Source organism: Arvicanthis niloticus, chromosome 1, assembly GCF_011762505.2.
Source record: "Arvicanthis niloticus isolate mArvNil1 chromosome 1, mArvNil1.pat.X, whole genome shotgun sequence".
Lineage (NCBI taxonomy): Eukaryota > Metazoa > Chordata > Mammalia > Rodentia > Muridae > Arvicanthis > Arvicanthis niloticus.
Genome location: NC_047658.1, coordinates 131,052,072 through 131,076,496, shown reverse-complemented (window position 1 = coordinate 131,076,496; position 24,425 = coordinate 131,052,072). Strand labels below are relative to the sequence as shown.

Here is a 24,425-nt window from a genome sequence, read left to right as displayed (position 1 = left end):
CCACAGTCCTTCCTGCCCACGTTTCTTTGGGAGCCTTGCCTATGTGAGCTTTCCTGACCCCACAGGTGGCTGATGATAGAGCATTCATATGAGAATCTAAGCCTTCAACTAATCACATGTCGACTGAGCAACCAATACTGAACCATAGCTAGGGAAAGAAACCCGAAAGAAGATAATCAATAATCGTCTTTGTCTCCAACACTTGCCAGGTCTTGAGTGGAGTTTATTTAGGTTTGTGTGAGAAAAACACACTTGCTGTTTAAGGGGTCCCTGCCTTGCTTTAGAGAAGAGTTTGAGCTTGTCACCCCTTCCCCCATTCTATTCTCTGTTCTGATTGAGTTTGAAAAATTTTGAAAGATGGCTCTACCTATGTTATGGCAGTGGCTTTGGGAGTATTATTCTCTAGTTTGCAAGGCTTCTCAGAGTTTCTTGGAGAAGACATCAGGATGACCTGGTGGAAATGTTCCAACAGTTTCCTATCTCTTCTTAAGAGTATGATTCAGTGGTCTGGATAGGGGCCTGAGAATTTCTCACAAGTTCCAAGATACTGGAACTGCTGCTGTTTCTACTGATCTGGGAGCCACACCTTGAGAATTCTAGACTACCACAGTGTAGACACACACACACACACACACATGTACCCCACACACACATCTAACCCCCCCACACACACCTAACCCCCTACACACAGACACACACAGAGACACAGACACACACAGACACACACACACACACACACACACTTAATACCCATACCTATGTCATTAGCCCCAAGTAAGACCAGGATCAAAATGAACCATTCACCTGATAGCAAACAGATCCCTGAATTTTGTGTCCTAAGCTCATTTGTCTCAAGCTTCTGTGGCCCTAGAAAAAAAAAAGAAATGGCTATCTCTCTCACAACCAGGACTCTGAGATCTTAAGTGCTCTCTATGGCCTCCTGTCAGATCAAAATTGCCTTTCATCCAAAATCCTGGGTGAGCATGCTGCTGCCTGCTGAGCACAAGGGCCTCTCAGGCTGGCAGGAAGCACTGCACAGAGCTGGCATCTCTACACCAAGGTGACCGTTAAACAGCCCCCTCCAGGGAAAACAGGAAGACGCTTAAGGAAAAGGTGATTAGACTTTAATCACATAAATAAATGCACTGTGGGTCTTGAGATTTCTTTCATGTAGCCAGTACTTTCTGGCTGGAGGCTAGGACCTCTGGCTTGGCTGGAGGACATTAATTCATCCTGTCCTGAGGACTCCAGGGCAGAGCAGACAAGTTGGGTCCAAGTCTCAACGGCTGAAACTTGGACACAACTGTCCATTGCAGACTCTGGGGCAGCAAGGCAGATGTGTGCCAGCTGCTGTACTTGCCTGCTACAAAGTGATCACTGAGAATTCCCCTTACTCCAGATTGGGAAATTAAAACAATAAAATTTGGGAAGCTATCTGAAAACCTGCGCTTTATTGCAGAAAGTCTTTGAAACAGATTCCAGACACTTCTGTGGGCTGCATTCACCAAGAAAGCTGTGAATGTCACAGACTTTTACCCACAAGTCCTTGCAACACCAATAGAACTTCCTATATGTCCTCGGTCAGTAGGTTAACCTACAGTGGAACGAGCAATGTCAATGTCCAGTGAAGAGTGAATTCCAGAAATCAGTTTGTAAATTAGAATTTCCTAAAGGCGGGTCTGGGAATGGCTGACAAACACCCTAAGCCACAGAATCACTCCCCTGCTCTGTAAAACTATCTGAGGCCAATTTCTTGGTTTATCTGACTGCCAGATTTCTACACATTTTTGACTACCTTCATAGTCATTTTATATGTGTATGTGTGAATGTGTGTGTGTGTATATATATATATATATATATATATATATATATATATATATATAATTAATTTTTCTACTTATCTAAGGAGGTGACATTATGTCAAATACAAACTGGAACTTGCTCTGAAATCTTAGGTTTGAATTCAATATTAGAAAATAAGAGACACATTTTAAACTATAAAAACTTCTGCATTCATTTATCTTTAACGAAATCACCTTTATTCATTTATCATTCAGAGACTATTGGATCCCTTTTGAACAACAATCCTTCAGCAAAAATTGAGACTATCTCTTCTTCTTTCTCCCTGACAGCTGTCAGAGCAGAAGCCATTGGGCTGGGATCCTTAAAGACCAGACAGTTGGCCTCATCACAATTCAGATTAGTAATTGAGTGAGCTGTGCTCTCAGTTTTGGTTTAGTATCGTAACCTCCCCTGTCTGAAAAGCTGTTAGCTGAATGCTGGGAGAGAGAAGAAACTAAACTTAGGTACTATTCTTTTACTTAGGAGAAGAAGGTAGATGTGGGGCTGATTCTGGTTAAAGGTAAAGAAGAAACTCAATGCATTTACGAGGAAGATCTACTTTGTGCGTCTTTGATAGTGTCCAAGGAGAGAGAAATTTCCCAATACAAGAAAAAGATGTGTCTCTTTTGTTCCTCAGCATGAACAGCAATATGGAAGCTGAGAGAGAATAACCAGAGGTGGGGTGGGGACATGGTAGGGTGTACTATTATCTCATTGTAATGATTTGCATACATCACTTTCTGGCACCCCCCCAAACTACACCCAAACTCTGTCCATATCTTTTAAGAATACTCCTCATTGGCCATCTGAGTTTCAGTTCTGCACACAGTCATTTGCCAGTTATTATTAATAGTGGTAAATCCTGCCTGATTCTTCTTGAGACCCAGCTGGACCTGAAATCTGGCAAAGATCCCAAAGAGACTTTATGGAAGAGAAAGTCATTCTCTCTTTTACTGTGCCAACCCTGGAAGACTACTGTAGCATCTGATCTAGACAGTACCAAGTTGTTAAGGAAGCTTTTGTCCCCATTGGTCCTGTGTTACCTCTGCTGTTTTGTGGAACTTTCCCAGCAGAAGCTCCACTCACTCAAACCCCTGCTGGATAGAGACAGAAACCCAGGACAAGTCTACAATGTTCCCTCGGTACCTCTCAAAAAGATACTGCCTGCAGAAATTTGGCTAAGTTGTTTCTGCTGCAGCAGATGAAACTCTTTGAAATTACCCTGATGCTCCCGCTGCCTGTTTGAGCATGACCTTGTGCTCTGGGCCTGAGCAGCTTGGGCCCTGCTCAGTCTCTGCATATGGTGTAAGAGCTGGACCTCAGAGGTCCATTGTAGGCTATCTGTTTTTCCACTCTAGCCCAGACAGGCCGACATTCATAGTTGGGTACAAGTTTCATGGCAATCCTGGGGAACCTGTCTCACCTGATCAATACCATTTTTCTCTACATAGCTGGTAAATAGTCTCTTTCTGCTGAACCCTGGCTTCCAAGCCTCGTACTGTTGATAACACTTCATCAGAGATCTAGCTGTATGTTTAACATGTGGAAAAGCACAGATTCCCAAATGTAGTGTATGGGGCCTCTCAGACCCACAAAGAACTAGATTTGATGGCATATATGTATGCATGTATGCATGCATATGTGTATGTGTATAGGTATGGGTATAGGTATAGATATATTCTGTCTAATTTGTAAGACCTACATGTTGTCTTCAGTATAGAGGAAAGATCTTGGCTCATAGTTGGAACTCAATACATAGTTGACTGGTTGAATTGAGCATCTGACCATGAAAATGGCATTGTGCCTTTTTATGTGTTCTACTATTTCCCCTTCACCTTCAAAGTCAGTTCCTTTTTGTAAGAAACAGCTTGAACAGGTTGTTAGAAGCCTAGATGGCTAGCTTGTATTAGAACCAGGAACTGTTCCTTCAGGTGTAGTTGTCTTAGTTAGGGCTTCTATGGCTGCCATGGTTAGTTATGACCAAACACTATAACCAAGAGGAACTTGAGGAGGAAAGGGTTTATTTGGCTTATATTTCCTGATCACAGTTCATTACTAGAGGAAGTCAGGACAGGAACTCAAGCAAGGTAGGAATCTGGAGGCAGGAGCTGAGTCAGAGGCCATGGAGGAATGCTACCTAGTGGCTTGCTTAGCCTGCTTTCTTATAGGACCCAGGACTACCAGCCCAGGGATGGAACTACCTACAATGGGCTGGGCCCTCTCACATCAATCACTAATTAAGAAAATGCTCTACAAGCTTGCCTGTAGCCTGGTGTTATAAAGACATTTTCTTAATTGAAGTTTCCTTCCTCCCGGATGACTTTAGCTTGTGTCAAGTAGACATAAAACTATTCTGCACAGAAGTCATGGTTATTTTTTTTTCCTGTAGGCCTCATAAGAGCTATGAAGGAGCTGGAGAGATGCTTCAGTGGCTAAGAGCACTGGATGATTTTCCAGTCTCTGGGTTCAATTCCTAGCACCCACATGGCAGTTCACAACCATCTATAACTGCAATTCCAGGAGATCTGATGCCCTCTTCTGACCTCCACAGGCACTGCACACATATGACGCACAGACATACATGCAAGCAAAATACCCACACATAAAATAAAATGAAAAAAATAAATAAAATAGGAGTAATAAAGATACCTGCCTTGTAAGATTTTTGTGAAGATTATTCACACTGACACACTAACACATAGGGATAACTGTCTGATTCACAGAACCTGATCCTCACACTAAATACCAGATTTTATCTTAGCAAGATCATATACATTATAGATTAACATTCCTTCTTCTGGTTTAACCTTCCAATACAGCTGCCGAGTATGGAGGATATGAAGGGCACTGTAACTGTGTTTTGCTTTTAGCTTTGCCATTTGCTTTTCATTATAGTCAGAGGGTTAACTTTCTTATCATTTCTTCTATGTTAAACCTTTATGGGCTTCATCTAACATGTGTGCCTAGAAGATATACATACATGTGTGTAATAAAATGAGATGGCATCTCTTAGTCTGTAGTTTCATTCAGCAGCTCACAGGGTTTTTTCATTACATCATTTTCTCTCCGTCCTTATTCCTCCACCCACGCCAGCCTGTTCTCCATTTATCTGTCTCACAGAGCTGGGACCTCAACCTTAACTGCTTCTTGTAACTGGCGGTGTGGGTACCGGTAGCCTTGAGACTCCCAGCTGCACTGATGCTCACCCCTTAGCTCCAGCCAGGCCCCTAACCTTGGCCTTCCCGTCTTTCAGCTTGTTTAGGAGATGTCTTTCCTGATCTGGGGGTTTAGCCCTGACAGCTTCTGCCTGGCTGGCTTATGGGATAGAGGCTCTCAGTATGGCCAGCCTCTCTCTAGGCCAATGTCCTGGCTGAGTTCTTCCCCTTAGATTAGAATGTTGACTAAGGAGCGGTTCTCTGGATCCAGGACCTCTCCCCCAGGAATGTCTTGGGATTTTTAGGATATTTTCCTTCTCTTAATTACAGAAGTCAGCCAAGGTCACAAGATGCTGTCATGGGACTTTATACTTGGTTTGCCATCCTGGAGTTTTTTAATCTACAGTGACTGTGTTTTGTAACTGGTGTGTTACAAAATTTAACAATACAATATTTAACAAAAGTTCTGGCTCTTTCTGGGTGTGATGGTTTATCTTATCACTCAATAGCTTGGAGATGAAGAGTTTAAAACTTGCCTGGGCTGTAACACAAGTTCCAGGAGTGAAGTTTTATCTCAACAAAAGCAGAAGGAGGTAGGGGAAGGGAGAAGTAAGGAAAAGGGAGAGGAGGAGGGAATCTTGGGTTTCTTTTTTTAAAGATTTATTTATTTTAATTTTATATGCATGAGTGTTTTGTCTGTATGTATCTCTGTGCACCGTGTGGATGCAGATCCCATGGCCAGAGAAGGTGTCTAGTCCTCTGGCACTGGAGTTACAGATGGTTGTGAGCTGCCATGTGGATGCTGAAAAATCGAACCCAGGTGATCTGAAGAGCAGCCAGTGTCCTTAACCACTGAGCCACCTCTCAAGCTCCAAAGTCCTGATTCTTGATTCTTTATTCATAAAATATCAGTGTTTTTTTTATCATGTAACCCAAAGCCTGGTCCTATTTCTATCTTATGTAACAAACTTGATGGTCAAGAGTTTGAGTGAGATTCAGCTATGCTAATAAAGGTTGGAGTATTTCAATAAGTAGAGACAGCTGGTAACAAACCCATCTTGGGCATTCCAGATGAATGACCTTGATTTTTACACCTGCCAATTTTTCTAATATTCTTCTTCAAGTTTTTTTCATATGCTTACCCAATCAAGCATATCACAAAAAAATGTATTTACTCCAGTCTGGAGACTTGATGTGTTTGACTGTCTATCAGCTAGCAGAAGTAGTACTGTTGCATACTGAAGAAAACGTTGCTGGTAATGTATGAAGAAGTTATTTAGAGCAAGAAGCTTTAGCGTGTCTGAAATTTCTGTCCTGCATGACCCCATTCCCCCACTAGTTCACCTAGACATTCACTTTCAACACTGGTTGGACAGCCCCTGAACATTTCTTTTCAAGTAGCTATGTCTAGTTCTTACTCCAAAGGATTCTGATTTATTTGGCCAGTAATAGGACCAGTCTTCACACTGTTACAGCTTACTGGCTGGCTCCCAGACAGACTGACAGACTAATGTGCATCTGTGATTCTGAATGGAACCTGGGAATGACTGGCATTCCACAGTCCCTGTAGGTACAGTAAAGAAGAGACATCATCTCATTAGAAAACCATTGACAGTTACTGTCTGTCCCTAAACTGCCCAGCTCAGCATTCACAGTCCCTCATGATCTGCTTCCAGTTATATTGCTGTCCTTTTCTTCCTACTGGTCCCTAGTACACTGTTAACACATCTTTATTCTCTTTGTCTATGTCTCTGTTTGTCCTATTCTCTGGCCTACCTTTCTCTCCCCTTGTCCTACTCCAGCCTACTTTAAATGTTGCCAAAGCTTGATGGTGGCTTAATTATTTAATTATGCCAACTGAACGGTCTATGTGTTAAAGGCTTGGCTCCTAGTGTCTAGAACTGGGAGAGTGCTACAGAATATGGTAAGTTCTTAGATGCTGGAGAAAGGACTATAGGACCATACCTGTTCTTTTTCTTACTGTGTCAGTTCCAGATATGACTGATTTGCTCCTCTGTGTCCTCCCATCATGGTATATTGCCATCAAGAGGTCACATAAACAAGGCTACCTGATCTTAGTCTTGAACATTCAGAAACTGCAAAACTAAATGATTCTCTTTTTTTAATATGTAAAACTAGTTGCTTCTGGCATTTTATTATAGTACTGCAAAGGTAACTGATACAGATGCTATAGATGCTTTAGATCCCAGTTACTCATAAAACATTCCACAAGCCTCCCAGATGAATGGGACATTTCCCTTCCCTCTCTTTACACAGAGCTCTCCACTTTACATCCTGTAAATTCTTGTTATTAGGGTCTCCTATTGGAGCCTCTACCCCTTCACCTCATTAGAGGCCTGATGGGGAGTAAAAATACAAATTGGCCTTAGCAAATACTCCGAACCTAATCAATCTCTAATGTCTTGAGAGTAGAAAGAAAAATAAGCCCTCAACAGTTTTCCTTGTAGTGAAAGAAGTTTGGGTTGTGTTTAGTAGCCTTTCCTATTGTATAACTTCAAATGCTTTAAAGACTCACATTGTAGTTTACAGATGTATCGATGAAGTAGTATCCAGCTTAACTTACTGATGCCTTGTCTGTGGTATGTCAGTGGACAAATAGCTCTTGAGTTATTCTCCATCCAGGCTGCCTAAATGTCTTGACCCTCCGCCATTATAAACAACCACAGTGGGGGCTTGAGCACACTCCTGCTGGTTCTGGGAAGTAGTTTTTGGCCAAAGAGTGTTAGCTGTTGAAAATGGCATTTCTAAGGAGTTCAAGTATGAGATATCAGTAGTGCTCATTTTCATGGGGATAAGCAGAGATGGATATTCATCTGCTCTAGGAAGGTGACAGTTGGAGAAACCAGAGAATAGAGACAGCAGTCAGTAAGATCTGCTGGAATATCTGATTTTCCTGTTTCCTGAGAAAGTGAAATGTGTTTGGGGTACTCTGAGGCTAAGAATGGGATAATGAAATAACCAAGCAGTATAATGCCAGAAGTCCATAATACCATGAACAAATATTATTCCATAGGAAAGAGTTGTTAAAGAATATTTATCCTATCAGCAAGTTTTTCAGTGCTTGCTTGGGAGCTATATTGGTAGGTGGAGGACACATTGCATAGGGTACAAGTATGTGGAGTTCATAGACACAGGTTCTGTCCTTGGTGGTAGTCATAGACCAACAGGACTAGATAAGTATAATTCATGGGAGGGATTAGAAAGAACTGTTTATAGTCAGACTATAATTGCAAATGACAAAAGTGGCCATTTAAGTAAGACAGAAGGGAACTTGTTCAAAGGGAATCAGTTAACTTCCAATGCCAATAAGCTTTCTAGAGAGATTTGAATGGGAATAAAGAGATGCAAGATATTTCTAGAACTATTTCTGTGACTTTCCCACTAGATATTGGTTACTCCACACCTGGACCTGTGTGTTCAGTAGCTATGAGGCTACTACTCCATGTAGGGGGGACCTTAAAACAGGGACACTACCTGAGGACTGTTCAGTGGTCTGAGAGGTGATACAAGGAGGAACTGGAGGGTGTGTCTGAGAGAGGAGAGATGAGCACTATACTACTAAGGAGATTCACGAGTCATGCTAGATGTCCTTGGATCCAGGATGAGGCAAGGAAAGCGGCCCTCAGATTTCTACTCTGAGAAAGTGCCACTAAGATTTGGAACAAATTCAAGAAGAACATCATATCTACAATAGGAAAGGACATTATATCTTCTAGGCTGCTTGGGAAAGATCCAAGTGGGGGGTCTCTAGTAGGTGTTGATGCAAACTTCTAAAGTTTGCTCTGCTTTCACCTGCTGAGGGATTCTCTCACCTCCTACATATCAGGCACCTGGGTCTGGCAGAGCTGGTGTAAGAAGAGACAACTCCTTTCTTACCTCCAGGATAATCAGGAGTTTGGGCTTGACCTTTGAGTACATATCAGGATAGTGAGGAACAAGGCAAAAATCACAGACTATGGTGCTGAAATGGATTAATAAGGAACTTAGTGGTTTATCCTGAGACCCTCCCGCACTGTTCTACTTGTTCAGTTGGAGATCACATATTTCATTGGCAAACAACAATTATAAGACCCAATGACAGCCCATATCAAGGTGGTGTGGCTTTGGTTTTTTGTTTGTTTGGTTTATTTACTGTTTGTTTTAGGTTTTTTTGTAATTCATTTTTCTACAGACTGCCTCTCAAACCACCTAAGGTCTCATGTTCAAGAATTTATCGTTCAAATATTAACAGTAATGGCAGCATTGGCCTTGCTGTTCTCAGATCACAGTGTCTCCTGCTTCAACGTGTCTACAGTTCTTTTGTCCATTTGTTCACTGCTGTGTGATCCAACCCAGATGATCGCTAGGGCTAGAGATTGCACAGATCTAAAACAAAGACAGATAGTACGACAGAATAGCTCAGGACTGGGCTCAGCAGTATGCCACGGGATGCTCCCTTAAGGTCAATAGAACTGCACTATAGCTGGAATAAGCCTTAAATTACTATTCTTCTTTTTTTTTAAAAAAAAAAAAAAAATCGAGCCATTCACCTCTCAGACCACATCTATTTTAATTTTTGTTTACCTCCCTCAATTCATTCACATGCTCATCTGAGAAAACTTAAGTTCTTTGAATAATTGCTTTTTCTTTCTTTTTGATTTATTTATTTATTTTATGTAGGTGAGTGCACTGTGGCTCTCTTCATCCACACCAGAGGAGGGCATCAGATCTCATTACAGATGGTTGTGCGTCACCATGTGGTTGCTGGGAATTGAACTCGGGACCTCTGGAAGAGCAGTCAGTGTTATTAACCGCTGAGCCATCTCTCCAGCCCCCTAATAACTGCTTTTAGGAACTATAAAGTAGTTACCAGAGCATAGACTGGCCCAAGATTTAGATTTTTTTTAAAGCTAGAGCATGGTATTACGTGGCAGATGTCTTCACTATAACTTATGTTACTGAATTCACTCTGATTGCTCTAACCTGATGAGGAAACCATCTGAGTTGGGGAGGGAGATGGATGCTCAGCTGTTGCATCAAAGGAAGCATCATCATTCTAGTAGTATCCATTCCTGTTTAAGCCTGCCACTGTTAGAGACTTGAGGTTACACGATGTACTTTATGCTCACAACAAATATCAGGATAGTGAGGAGCGAGGCAAGGAGTGTGGCTGGAGAACTGGTATTGAATTATAGTATCGGCAGACATAAAACATAATGTATTTGATGCATGCCAATAAGGGAATGACCTACCCTTGTCTCCAGAGAATGGAAATGGGAAGTTAAACATCCTTTGTATTCCAAAGTAGGGTCTCAAAACATTTTGTATCTAAATTATTGAGAGGCTTGGAGATCATTGTTAATCTATCTTCCAATACTGTTTAATATTGCACTGAAAAAAACAATGCAAGTTATCAATGGATAAGTGGTCAATTAATTGCTCTCCTAGCAATTGATTTATTTTTCTTCAGTGAAAAGTTTCAAGAACCAATGGGGGAAAGAGGAATCTGAAAATCATTTGCTCCTTGGACAGACAGTGGCTGCAGAGTCTCCGAGCCAAAATCTTGATCCCAGATGATGGGGAGACCTAAAGAGGATGCTTTATTTTAAGTGATAACAGCAGGAGGCCAAGAATGGAGCTTTATACTCACGTTTAAGGACTAGGTATAGGAAGGAGATAAAAGCTCGAAAGAAGCATACAGAATGAGGAATGCATGCAGGGAACTGGGAAAGAGAAAGGAATAGCAGCCAACGGGGTTGGGCCTGCCAATGAGAAGATTCAAATCAACCTCAACCTGGGCAGCACAGAGAGGGTATCATACAGCTTGACCACTAGGCTTGGCCATTCATAGAGCATGCATGCTCAGAAGGTGAGTTTTCAGTGGAATGCTGACAGCAGAAGCAGAACATATTGAATGGGGCCTATTGTTTGGTGAAAAATTCTCAGCAAAAAGATTTGAATATTAGAAGAGAGATTCTGTTATTTTCTTTTGTTTTATTTAGGAAGTGGAGACCAGACCTTGCTTGCAGATTAGGGGGAAGGATCTAGCAAAGAAAGAGGATTCAGCAGAAAGAGTTCAAATCAAGGGATACCAGAGGACAACTTGGGCCTGGGGGAACTCTGTGACAGAAAATAGTCTAGTTCCCAAGGGAAGTGGAAAGGGAACAGTGGCACAGTCACACACTAGTTAGGGCCTGTGACGTAGCGCTCGCAGGACTGAACAGTACCCAGCAAGCACAGCCATTGCCGTTATCTCTGACCTTCACAGCAATGGAGTAATTTTACAGTAATTAAAATCAAACCAACACAGAGAGTGTTGCCAGCCTCAAAGGCTGGAGCTTCTGTGGATTCTGGACCATCCCCTCCCCCTACTATGTAGGATGGCACCTGCACACTTGCAGAGGTCAGCACCAGGGAAAGACAGACTGGCAGACTTTGTGCCAGTCTAGAGAACATGGAGAACCTGTAAAAAAAAAATATATTGGTGAGGCTACAGATCCCAACTCTGCCCACAGTTTCTCAGTTACAGCTAATGTGTGTCCCATGCAGTCACAAGCCCTTGGGAAGGTAGGCATCGGCAGAGGCAGGCAAACGTACTCAGTGTTTAGTTTTTTTTCCGTAACAGATTAGAGTTTGCTCTCAGAGCCAGCTGGAGGATTCACTGCTGAAGCCTCGGTGTAATCTTGGAAGAAGACTCCAGGGAACTTCATGGCCCAACCTATCATACTTTGGCAGTTTTAAGGCATACCCCTGAACGTCAATCTCATTATGTCTTACTGCGAAAGAGTTGAAAATACACTCATCTCAGTGTGCTTGCAAGCTGGCTGTCCTACCAGACACACGGGGCCAGAGCTCATTCCATCCCTCGTAGGTCGGCAATGCTGCTGTGCAGCGGGGTGATCTATAACTTAGCAAGATGCTTAGAGAAATTTCCATGCCTTATTTGAAACCATTCTGCCTCGCTGCCAAGGAGAGCTGGAGTGTTGTTTGGGGCTGTGCTTATGATGGGATGGCTTTAATACACTGCACCTCCCAATAAGCCGTCCCATGCTTGCTTGTATCTTAGGGTTGAGTCTAATTTACGATTACAATCCAAGAGCGTTTCTCTTTTAAGCGTCTAGAGCAGCCAAGTTGACCCTTCCTAACACTGAGGCCCTGTGATACAGCTCCTCATGTTGTGGTGACCCCCAACCATAACATTATTTTTTTTAGCTACTTCATAACTGTAATTTTGAGACTGTTATGAATCATAATGTAAATCTCTGTGTTTTCTCATGGTTTTAGGCGACCCCTGTGAAAGGGTCATTCGATCCCATCAGGGGCTATACCCTACAAGTTGAGAACCATTGATTTAGACAATTATATTTCTGTGAAATTATAAAATGTGTGTTCGTGTGTGTACCCTTATGCGTGTGCGTGTGCGTGCACGCGCGCGCGCACACACACACACTGCTGTAAGATCAAATTCCAGAGGATTTTCTTTTGCAAATGTCTTTTGATCCTGCAAAGGGAAAATTTAAAGTATAAACTTTATTGACAGAAAAGCTTTGTGTTTTATTACAAACCTTGTTACAAACCCCTAAATATGGGAGTAAGTGTTGCAAATCGCATTCTTGTTCCTGAAAATGTTTTCCCTTTTTCACAAATGTTAATGGGAAATATTTGAGTGCTCTCTTCTCTCTCTCTCTCTCTCTCTCTCTCTCTCTCTCTCTCTCTCTCTCTGTGTGTGTGTGTGTGTGTGTGTGTGTGTGAATGCTGACAGTGTTCTCCTAAACTCATAGTTGCTACACAGAAAACATGAGAAACATGGAAAGCTCCTGAGTTCTGTAGGGCAGGACAGATTTTCATCATGGTTGTTGACGTAAACTACAGTATGTTCCTGTAGTCTGTCCTGAGTATTGAGTAGCACAGGAGAAATGAGGCTGGAGATGTAGCCGACGAGGCACTGTACAGCTGTGCAGTAAGATTCAGTCCAAGCTTGGGCTCATAAACTAGGACTTATCTATTTCATTAATATGTGCTTTACAGAGTGTTAAATTTAAAAGGAAGTTGTGATAGCTTTCAAGCTTAAATCCCAAGTTTTTGACCATTGTCATTTAGAGACCATGTCAATAATTGTCAGGGATGCCCTTCATTTGTCATGCTCAAATGCCCTTTTGTCTGTCGATGCTGTTAAGCTGCGTTTGGGAGAGGATGAGAACTGTATATTCATGTAAGCGCTGGAAGTGGGTGGCTCTGAATGGTTCCGATTATTCCTAATATCTCCCCAGCGCCTTCTCTTTCCACAGAGGCAGCTACTCAAATAAAATGTCACCAAAGGAGGAAAGGGGGACAAAACTAGTTTACGTTTTTAATTAGCCCCTTTCATTTGTCATTCTGGTTGTCAGGAAGCTCTCTGTGCTTTTGTGAATGTGTTCCCGTCATAAAATAAGTTTGGACACATTTACAAGCCACCAAGTGGTGAGCATATTATTGGGCTGGTAGCTGAACAAAATTAAAAAAAAAAAAAAAAAAAAAAACAGCATTTGCCATCACTTTATTGCAAGTGCACTTAACTACAGTTGTGCCCAAGACACTCTGAGTTTGAGACTTGGGATGATCTCAGATCCTCTTCTTGGAGACATTTGCTCACTGAGCAAGGCTGAGGGTGAGCAGTAGGGATCAGAGAGTCAGTCTCCTGTTTGGTCTCTGCTACCAGGCACTGGAGTGTTGCAGCTTGTTTGTTATCGAGATGCCCGGGGCCACAATGCTTTTTAAGTTTGCCCTTACATCTCATTTCAGAGTTTCTAAACAAACTCTACAGCCAAAGTGGGCATTTCCAGAGTGTGTTGATATTGATGACGACCCCGTAGGAAGGTAAATGATGACCGTCATCTTCTAAAGCATTTATGAATGGCTTATTGTATGCTAGACACTGCACTGAAGCTTCATTCAGCTCACTGGCTTCTTGCAGTGACCCAATAAGGAAGATGCTCCTTACCAATGGAGAAGTTGGAGATGAGAGATTTTTTTTTTTTTTTTAACATTTCCAGAGAACTAATAGGTCCTGGATTTTATCCTAGATTTGCTCTCAAAGATGAAGAATCACTGGGCTTGTTGTCTCTCTGGTCTCCCTGTTGCTTGGCATGGATTCCCAACAAGCTTAGTGGTAGAAACAATAGTAGTTAGGAAGACAGCTACAGTTTATGGGAGGGATTTCTCCTATCTGAGTCTTGGCCTGCATGCATTATGGTGAGTAATTTGAACCTCTGAGCAGCCCAGAGATCTGGGTCTCACTTTAGCACTGTAGAAAACAAGGTACGATGAAACAGACCACAGAGACTGAAGGAAGCGTATCCACTTTTTAATTAAAGATTTCTATTCTAATCTGAATTCTGTGAAGAAAATAACATTTTATTTTATTCACTTTTTTTTTTTTTCAGTTCTGGGGATTGACTCCAGAATCCTGGATATACTCAGCAAGTGTTATAACTTTAAACTACACTCCCAGCCCAGGAGATAGAAATTTTATTATTTACATTTTCTCTGCACTGTGTCTTGTCCACAATTTCTGGTATAGCTAAGAAAACTATATAAGAACTTTATTTCTTCTAGAAGTTTCTGTACATAGAACCCCACCACCGAATAAAGTCTGATTTGAGAAGAATGTATGCCAATCTTTTCTTTTAGAAATAGCACAGGGGCCTGGGATAGGAGAAGAATTTTCTGCTTGGTTCCAAGTTAAATGAGATTAAGTTGAAAACTTGTGTGAGAGTCTCCCACACTGAGTCCCCATGACTGCCTTGTGGTGCCTGGACAAAGTCCAATGTCACGTTTTTGATACTCTTCATGGCTTTGTTTTAAAAATGAGTAAGAGATATTTTATGCAAAAATAAGGTAGAAATGCAATCTGCTTGCCTTAGGGATGTGAGCAAGACGGGTCATATAAACCTAAGGGCTACAAAAGTTATTAACCTCAGAAAAAAGGCAGGGTTAAGTTAGTCTCTCTTTTCATCTTTGTACTTTCTGTGTACTAAGCATGTCTTTTGATTCATAGATAGACCCTGACTTTCTCTTTAATCCTTGCAGCTCACTGTGAAAGATAGTCTTTATTTTTAAAAAGTGGGAATCATACAGAATTAAACATTTACAATTTTTTCATAAGACATGAATATAGGCTGGAGAGATGGCTCAGTGGGTAAGAGCACTGGCTGTTCTTCCAAAGGTCCTGGGTTCAATTCCCAGCAACCATATGGTGACTCACAACCATCTGTAATGGGATCGGATGCTATCTTTCAGTGTGACTAAAAATAGTGACGATGTACTCATATACATAAAATAAATGAATCTTTTTTTAAATATATGAATATATACTTTATGAAGAAGAAAGATAATAAGGGTGATAGTGTATTAAAATGAATGCCTTTAGCTGATTTTTTTTACTTCATTTTATTTCACAGCCTAACTCTAATGAGAGTGATAACATTGGGTAATAGGGTTCTTGTCCAAAAAAAAAAAAAAAAAAAAAACACGTCTCATAGATGTGTGTGCATCCATGTTTATTTCTGTCTTATTAATGATAGCCAATAAACAAGCTAGCCAAGATACCCAGCAACAGATGAATCAATAAAGAAAATGTACGCCATGCATACAGAGAGTGGGTTTTTTTTAGACATAAAAATAAAATCATGACACGTGACCACGTGTCACATGACATGACACATGACCTGAAGATCATTATGTTAAATGAAATGAGCCATATTCAGACGGGCACTGGTAGAAATCAGGTATGGTGATACCTTTCACGTTGTTTTTGCTAGGATCATTTGATGATGCAGGATTTTTTGTGCTTCCATACCACTTTTCTATGTATGGGATGTTTTGCCTATAGCTGTAACTTTTGTATGGCTCGTGTCATAAGAGGGAGTTAGATCCCCAGGTACTAGATTTACAGATGGCCATGGGCTATCATGTGGGTTCTGAGCATTGAACACTAGTCCTCTGGAAGAGCAGCCAGTGCTCTTAACCACTGAGACATCTCTCCAGCACCCAGTGACTTTTAAGTCTGTTTTCCCCCCTTGTTTCTGTGAAGAGAGGCATTAGAATTTTGTTGGGGATTGCAGTGAATCTGTAGATTGGTTTTGGTAGTATAACCATTTATTTCCATAATATTGATTCTTCTAGTTGATGAGCATGGGAGGTCCTTGCAACAGCGTCCTGATGTCACACAGCCAGAAGTGGCAGAGCCGGGGCACAGAGGGTTGTGGTACCTCTCCTGGCTCATCAGTTCCAAAGCACTATCATGATTTTTTTAACCTCTCTTAAAAAACCTTTGTCAATCTGTTGAAGGACAAAATTATAATTCAGTTTAAAGATTTCTTGGCTTTATTTTGTAATCCTAGAATTCAGCAATGCTTCCTTTCATAAAATAGAATAAGTGTTCCATGAGACGAGCAGAAGAAAGGTTTTAGAGACAGAATAAAAAACAAACAGCAAAGCAGATGCTTAGGCTTAAAAAAAAAATGTGGATCTGTTGTTTCAAAGTTACTTCCCTGGTAACTGGAAATAAAGACAGAAAACATTAGAAAAACTGACCAGTTAGCTTGAGGTTCAGTTCTCATAGGACTAAGTCAGGAACATGGGTCTGGAGAGATGACTCAGTGGTTAAGAGCACTGGCTGCTCTTCCAGAGAATGACAGCTTTATCACCGGCACCCACTTGGTGGCTTACAACCATTTGTGACTCTAGTTCCAGGGGATCCAACTCCCTCTTCTGGCCTCTGCAAGCACGTGCCATTCGCAAGGTCCATGAGGCAGGAGAGAGAGAGACAGAGAGACAGAGAGACAGAGAGACAGAGAGACAGAGAGACAGAGAGACAGATGAGAGAGAGAGAGAGAAACAGAGACAGAGAGAGGCAGAGAAAGATAGAGAGACAGAGACAGAGAGATAGAGACAGAGAGACAGAAGCAGAGAGACAGAGGCAGAGACAGACACAGAGAGACATGCACACACACACACTAAATTTTTCAAAAAGAAAATGATATTATTGTGCTGATAGAAACTGATCTTCTTTGGACATGGGTTGTTATTCCTTTATCCTGATATTTAAAAAAAAAAAAAGGTCAGATGACATCCTAATTTAGATTTAGTGACAGGGAGTGCGAGTGACTCCATTTTGACTTTTAACCTGAACTTTTGGATTCTAGTTCAAGAACCTAGTCCAAAGCCATGACCCCTGTAGTTTCTGGTCAACAAGTCTTATTTAAGGACAGCCTTTCCTTCTCATGAGGCTGAGATTCTAGAAGCCAAAATCCACATTGTTTCTCATCCTCTTAGGTGTGATGTTGAAAGTGCTATCAAAATAATCCCAATGCTCAAAATCAATAATGTTTTAATGCACTAATTTAAAAGCTCAAATTTAATGCAAAATTAGATTGACAAGGAATCAGATTTTTAAATGAACACAATTTCTAACCCAACACATTCTACACACCCCTGCCTCTCCCCTCCCCTTTTTTAACCCCAGCCCTAACCCTGTGAAGAGGATTTACAACTAATTGAATGAATGGACATAAAATCTGCTTTTGGCTCATGTGAGCTCAATTCAGGATTAATGATCTAGTGAAACGTACTTAGTCAGAACTGAACTCACTGATGAATCCTGTGGATGGATTCTTTCCTGCTGTCAGTCTGTCCATGGATGTTGACTCAGCTGTAACAGTTGTGTAGAAGCTGAGAAGAGCGGCCAGTGGCCAGCAGCCAGCGGCTAGCTTTCCTATGGCCTGTGCTGCACAGAGGGCTTTTCTTAACAGCTGCCTAATAAGGGAAAAAATGGTGCTGGATGTTTCTACTCTGAAGCTTCTGTGGTTGCTCTTTTTGTTTTGTTTCTTTTCATATTTTTGGATTTTCCCCTACCCCCTAAGAAATTATGATACAGCTATCCTTTAGTGTTTTCAAGGAGTTTGATTCTAGGTCCCAGAGATGATACCAAAATCCAGTGATAAAGTATTTGCATGTAACCTCTGCGTGTACTGATGGGTAGTGCATTACATCACAAGTAGATGGCTAGCAGCACTTAGCATGGTGTGAGACCTGCAGATGGGCTGTATTGTTTAGGGAAGGAAGATGAGGAACAGGTTTGAACAGGTTTAGTCCAATCACAACTTGTTTCCTGTGTATATTTACAACAACCCACAGTTAGCTAGCTTTGCAGATTTGAATCCAAAAGATGGAAAGACTGACCATAGTAGTTTAGAAATTCAGGATGAGCTCCTTCTGGTCTGGGCACGGGCACAGAGCAGATCCTGGGTGGCAGCTCTGGCCCCAATCTCACAAGGCAAGTGCAAGGATATAAGCATCAGCAACCCAGGGTATTTGGCATCATTAGAACCTAATTCTCCCACACTAGAAAGTCCTGAATTCTCCATATCACTAGGAAAGCAAGATTCAGATCTAAAATCACTTCTAATGATGATGATAGAGGACTTTAAGAAGGACATAACACTCTCAAAGTATTTGAGGGGAACACAGGTAAACAGGTAGAAGCCCTTAAAGAGGAAACACAAAATCCCTTAAAGAATTACAAGATAACACAACCAAACAGGTGAAGGAATTGAACAAAACCATCCAGGACATAAAAATGGAAGTAAAAACAGTAAAAAAAAAAAAAAAAAAAAAAAAAAAAAAAAAAAAAAAAAAAAAATCACAAAGGGAGACTACCCTGGAGATAGAAAACCTAGGAAAAAATCAGGAGTCATAGACACAAGCATCACCAACAGAATACAAGAGATAGAAGAGATAGAAGAGAGAATCTCAGGTACAGAAGATACCATAAAAAATATTGACACAACTGACAAAGAAAACACAAAATGCAAAAAGGTCTTAACATAAAATATTCAGGAAATCCAGGACACAATGAGAAGACCAAACCTAAGGATAATAAGTATAGATGAGATTAAAGATTCCCAAACTTCTCTAACCTAAAGAATGAGATGCCCACAAACATACAAGAAGCCTATAGAACACCAAATAGACTAAACCAGAAAAGAAATACCTCCTGTCACATGCACAAAACAGAGAAAGAATATTAAATGCAGTAAAGGAAAAAAGGCCAACTAACATATAAAGGCAGACCTATCAGAATTACACCAGACTTCTCATCAGATACTATAAAAGCGAGAAAATGCTAGACAGATGTCATACAGGCCCTAAGAGAACACAAATGCCAGCCCAGGCTACTATACCCAGCAAAACTCTCAATTACCATGGATGGAGAAACCAAGAAAGATATTCCATGACAAAAAACAAATTTACACAATATCTTTCCACAAACCCAGCACTACAAAGAATAATAGTGGGAAAGCTCCAATACAAGGAGGAAAATTATACCATAGAAAGAGCAAGAAAGTAATCCTCTTCCAACAAATCCAAAAGAAGATAGCCACACAAAGATAATTTCACCTCTAATAACAAAAATAACAGGAAGCAACAATCACTGTTCCTTAATATCTCTTAACATCAATGGATTCAATTCCCTAATTAAAAGACATAGGCTAACAGACTGGATACATAAACAGGACCCAACATTTTGCTGCATACAGGAAACCCACCTCAGTGACAAAGACAGACACTACCTTAGAGTAAAAGGCTGGAAAACAATTTTTCAAGCAAATGGTTCTAATAAACAAGCTGGAGTAGCCACTCTAAAATCTCCAGCCCAAGAACACAAAGGGAGGGACTCATGGCTCCACCTGTATAGGTAGTTGAGGGTGGCCTTGCCTGGCATCAGTGGAAATAGATAGCCTTGGTGCCGAAAGTTTGGATTCCCTAGTGTTGGGGAAATCAAGAGCAGGGAGGCAGGAATGGGAGAATGGTGGGAGCATACCCTCATAGTAATAAGAGGAGGGGGGATGAGGTAAGGGGTTTTGGGGGAATGGGAGAGGAGATAATATTGAAAGGTAAATAAATAAAATATCCAATTTTAGAAAACAGATATTGTAGTTGAGCAGTCAAGACTTTTTGTAAATAATTTATTACGGGGATTTCATATAATTCTCAAGGACAAGGTATTGTGGAAGAGGCCCATGAAACTTTAAAAAGATTGGTGAGACATACTGTTGCTGGGACAAAGAATGATGCCAACCTGTGAGCTTGCTGAGTGTCCTGACAAGGGTAACTGGGGATCTGTATTGGACATATGTTCCTGACCCACCTTTGCTTGACTATATCCCAGATGGGATAAGCTGCCTTGCCTCAAGTTTTTAGACCTTGTGGGATAGAGAACCAAAAAGAGAAACTCTGTCTCTTGTATTCTTCTTAAAGGTGCCCAGCTATTAGGACTCAATCATGTACTGGTCTAGAAATCAATCCAATATGGGAATTAACAGTCTACTTTTGGAAGATTGGATCTGGACTTTGTCAGGAACATATTTGGAAGCTAGATGTAGCTTGCTACAATGTTAGGATAGCAAGAGATAATGTTGGGACAGGATCTGGATTTCAAACAAGGGTTAGTGCATGTATTAAGGCTCTTTTAATTGTCAAGCTAAAATTGGTTTTGTCTCTCCTACAGCATTTATTGTAAGTTGCATTGACTGTATGATTTCCAATTATGTTAGTGTGTTGAAATCTGGCATGTCTGTTACAGGAGTCTATCAGCCAGCTTTTGTCTCACTGAACTGAGTATTAGAAAACCTTGATTCTCTGAAAAAAGCTTGAAAGTGCTGGAAGAAGTGAATTAGGCTTTAAGCAGAAGCAAGAGGGTAGCAGGCTTGATTATTGCTGGTATAATAGCTTCAATTCCATTGATTGCTGGCACCACTGCTTCTGCAATAGCATTGATACAAGGAGTTAAGACAACCATTTTTGTTAACCATCTAGCAAAAAATGTTACTAATGTATTGAGTATACAAAAAGATTTATATAGAAATCTGGAACAATGAATGATGCTCTATAACCCATCCAAATTATCTGAAGGAGGTTCAGGGTTCAAGAGTTAGGAGCCATTCCAAGTGTCATGACAAATATTATTGGAGTAGTGTTACTTTTGAAATTCACAATGATTGTCATTATAATTAGAAAAAAGTTTAAAGACACCTGTAGGATATTTGGCATAATCCTAACACCCTCTCTGGGTGTGTTAACTTTGCATAATGAGATTATGAATTTAAAGAATGTTGCTCTGTTGACCTTTCACGCTGCAGATAATCCCAATAAAACTATCCATGGCCTGAGCTCAGTATTTCCATTTTGGACAAACCTCAGGAATAGCATATATAGCTTGATCAGGCTAGCCCTTCTTGTCCTGGGAATACTTTTATTCCTGTTAAAGCTTATCTTTTTAACATAAAGCTTAGCTTATGTTTAAGATAAACTTTAACAACATCAACATGTTGGCAGCCAAAGTACATGGCTTAAACCTGAAAATAGACCCCCAGACAAAGTTATTAAATTAACAGGTTGGCATGCCAAGGATGGGTAAGATTCTGCACAGAGCCTTACCAACCTAAGACAGAAGTACATCACCTTTGATAATGCATATTCCATGACTGGTAAGGAAGGCATTCTTGTCAGAATGACCTAAGACAGGCTCAGTCTTGTTAACAAAATAAAAAAGGGGGAAAGGTGGAGAGCCTTTGGGGCTACTTGGCAAGAAGCTGACATGGGCCAAGGACAAGGAAAGGGGCTGCTTGACAGGAATATGACATTGGCCAAGGACAAAGAAATAGGCTTCAAGCAGGAATCTGATATTAGACTAGAACAAAGAAGTAATTTCAGGTAGGAGTCTAAATTGTAGGCTACATACAACAAAGAAGTAATCTCAGGTAGGAATCTAAATATTAGGCCAGAACAAAGAAGTAATTTCAGACAGAATTCTAAATTTTAGACTAGAACAAGGTAGTAGGCTTCAGACATGAAAATGACCTTGGGCTAGGATAGGGAAGTAGGCTCAGATACTTTGGTCATCCTGATAAGCCTTTAGAAACAGTGATCATGGGAGTGTTCACATAACTGGGTTTAATGCCTTGCTTTGTCTTTGACTATTTGTGTTTATTGTATTGCTTGTTCCTCGACTATTTGCATCTATTGTATTGCTAGACCCTCAACCTAGAACTGACCTTATTACATGCATGTAATCAAAATGGTATAAAAGCATAAAGGAAGAGGAGGTATAGGATAGGGGGGTTCTAGGGAGGGGAAATGGGGAAAGGGAATGGCATCTGTATTGTAAATAAATAAAATATCCAATAAAAATAATTAAATCAAAAAAGAAACTCAGGATGATGACATATAGAAATACATATGTACATCTTCATGGAATATGACTTCCTACCATATGCACCCCTCCACCAGGGGCAGTAAGTATAAGCTTAATAAAATTTGTACAGCTGGAGATAGAAGGTCGGGGAAAAAACATGGTTTAACTTAATTAGAATTAAATTAAGTCCAAAGTCACCATTATGTTTTATAGTCAACTTTTTTATAGTCCTCTTGCCTTGTAGACAAAGAGAAGGACAACATGCCTAATTTGCTTTCATTTAAGTTAAGCCCACTTTTTGCATGCTGTTCTCATTGTTAGTGTTTGGTACTCAAAGGCTTAGACAAATGTGGGAATGCAGTCTTAGTGATGTTCACAGTTACATGTCATGAAACAAAAACCCAGGGTCTCAGTTTATGCTGGACAACCTTTCCTCTCATCAAACAAGCTCAGTTGCAGAACAGATTACTAGTTTCTCTGGGAAACCTTCCTCTAAAGACATGTCACTTCTAGTCCATCCTGACGAAAGCTATAGAAACCAAGCTTCAGATGGGACAAACCTACATATATGTAACAGATGTGCAGCTTGGTCTTCATATGGGACCCCTAACAGCAGGAGCAGGGTGGTCTCTGACTCTGTTGTCTGCCTTTGGATCCCTTGCCCATAACCAGGCTGCCTTGTGTAGCCTCAATATGACAGGATGCACCTAGTCCTACTACAACTTGATATGCCAAGGCAGGTTGAGGCCTCCACTTCTTTGAGGAGAAAGTAAGAGGGGTGTGGGGAGGGGAGGAGAGAAGGGGGGACTGGGAGGAAAGGAGAGAGGGAAAACTGTGATCTGGATGTAGAGTAAACTAATTAGATAATTAATAAAAAAAGAAGACAAACTTCAGGCCTCCAAGCTGTCGAACTGAGAAGATCCCACGAGGTAAGAGACAATGAGTGTCCTGTGCTAATGCATCTAGGTAGGAGCACAAGCATCTGTCTGTATCTCCACGGGTGTGTCAGCTCACCTAGAGTGCAAGTGCTTCCCTTTGGGCATAGACAGTTGAAAAAAAGAAACAGTATCCTTCCTGGGCCTCTAGGTCAGTAGTGGAGTATACAAGACTCTGAGTTCAATTCCTAGATCAACCAAAAGAAAACTTGTGTTGAGTCAGAGTCTCACTATGTAGCCCCAGCTGGCCTGGATCTCACTGTGTAGGCAATTGTGGGTTCAAACTCACAGAGATCCACCTGGTTCTGCCTCTCACAAGGTGGGAGCAAAGGTGGGAGCCACCACACTCAGGCTTAAAGGGGTGGTTTTCATCAGAATGCCTATTTACCCAGGCAGGAAATTTTTTAAAAATGAAATTAGCTGTTTTCAGCATGACCCGATCACTCATTCATTCAGCAAATATGTGCAGACTATCTGTGCCCAGTGATGGGATTTGACAGTGAAGACAGTAGCCAAATAGCTGTCTGGCTCATGTAGAACAGACATCATGATGGGAGACAGTTTAGGGTGAACAACTAAGCAGGTGATGTGGTGGCGAGGGGTGTGTGGGTTGTGTGTGCTCTATTTTAACACCATTCCCTGGATCCTTAATAGACAGAAAAACAAAAGGTGAAGTGAAAAATAAAAGTCAGTAAACAGTCTAGTCAGCTAGGGAAAGACGGATAGAGGGACAGAGAGGCAAAGCTTATAGACCCTGTGGAATTAAAATGGTATTTAAAATGTAGTCAGGGTTAAGAGAAATGACAGCATCACTTACACACAGTATATGGGAAGCAAGGAGAACAGAGAACGATTTCTAAATTTGATGTTCTGACACATGTCTACAATCCCAACACTTAGAAGGCAGAAACAGGGGGATCACTACAAGTTCTAGGCCACTGTGCATTACATAGGGATTTCTAGGCTATCAGGGACACATTGTAAGTCCTGTCTCAAAAACAAACAAACAAACAAATAGACCAAAAAAAAAAAAATGATTTTAGGTGACTTTACAATGGGATTAATGGAGATAGACAGTAATGGAGAAGATAGCTGGGGAAAAGCCAAAATAGGGAGCAGAAAAACTCGGTATTTCTAGTGTGGATGTGTGCCATTTCAGTCCCTAGTTGCTGATTTAAATGCAAATATTCAGAACACTCTTCATATGAATTTCTGACATTCAGAAAGCAGTCTAGCAAAAAGACATATATTTGAGGA

At 41.0% G+C, this 24,425-nt stretch overlaps 1 protein-coding gene and 1 pseudogene across 2 annotated transcripts in view; both read left to right on the top strand.

Annotated features, from left to right (window-relative positions):
- The window catches only part of Mamdc2 (MAM domain containing 2), a 158,149-nt gene that overhangs the window by 1,839 nt on the left and 131,885 nt on the right, over nucleotides 1-24,425 (top strand). The window lies entirely within an intron of this gene.
- LOC143435534 (ubiquitin-conjugating enzyme E2 D3 pseudogene) lies at nucleotides 8,729-12,384 on the top strand (annotated as a pseudogene).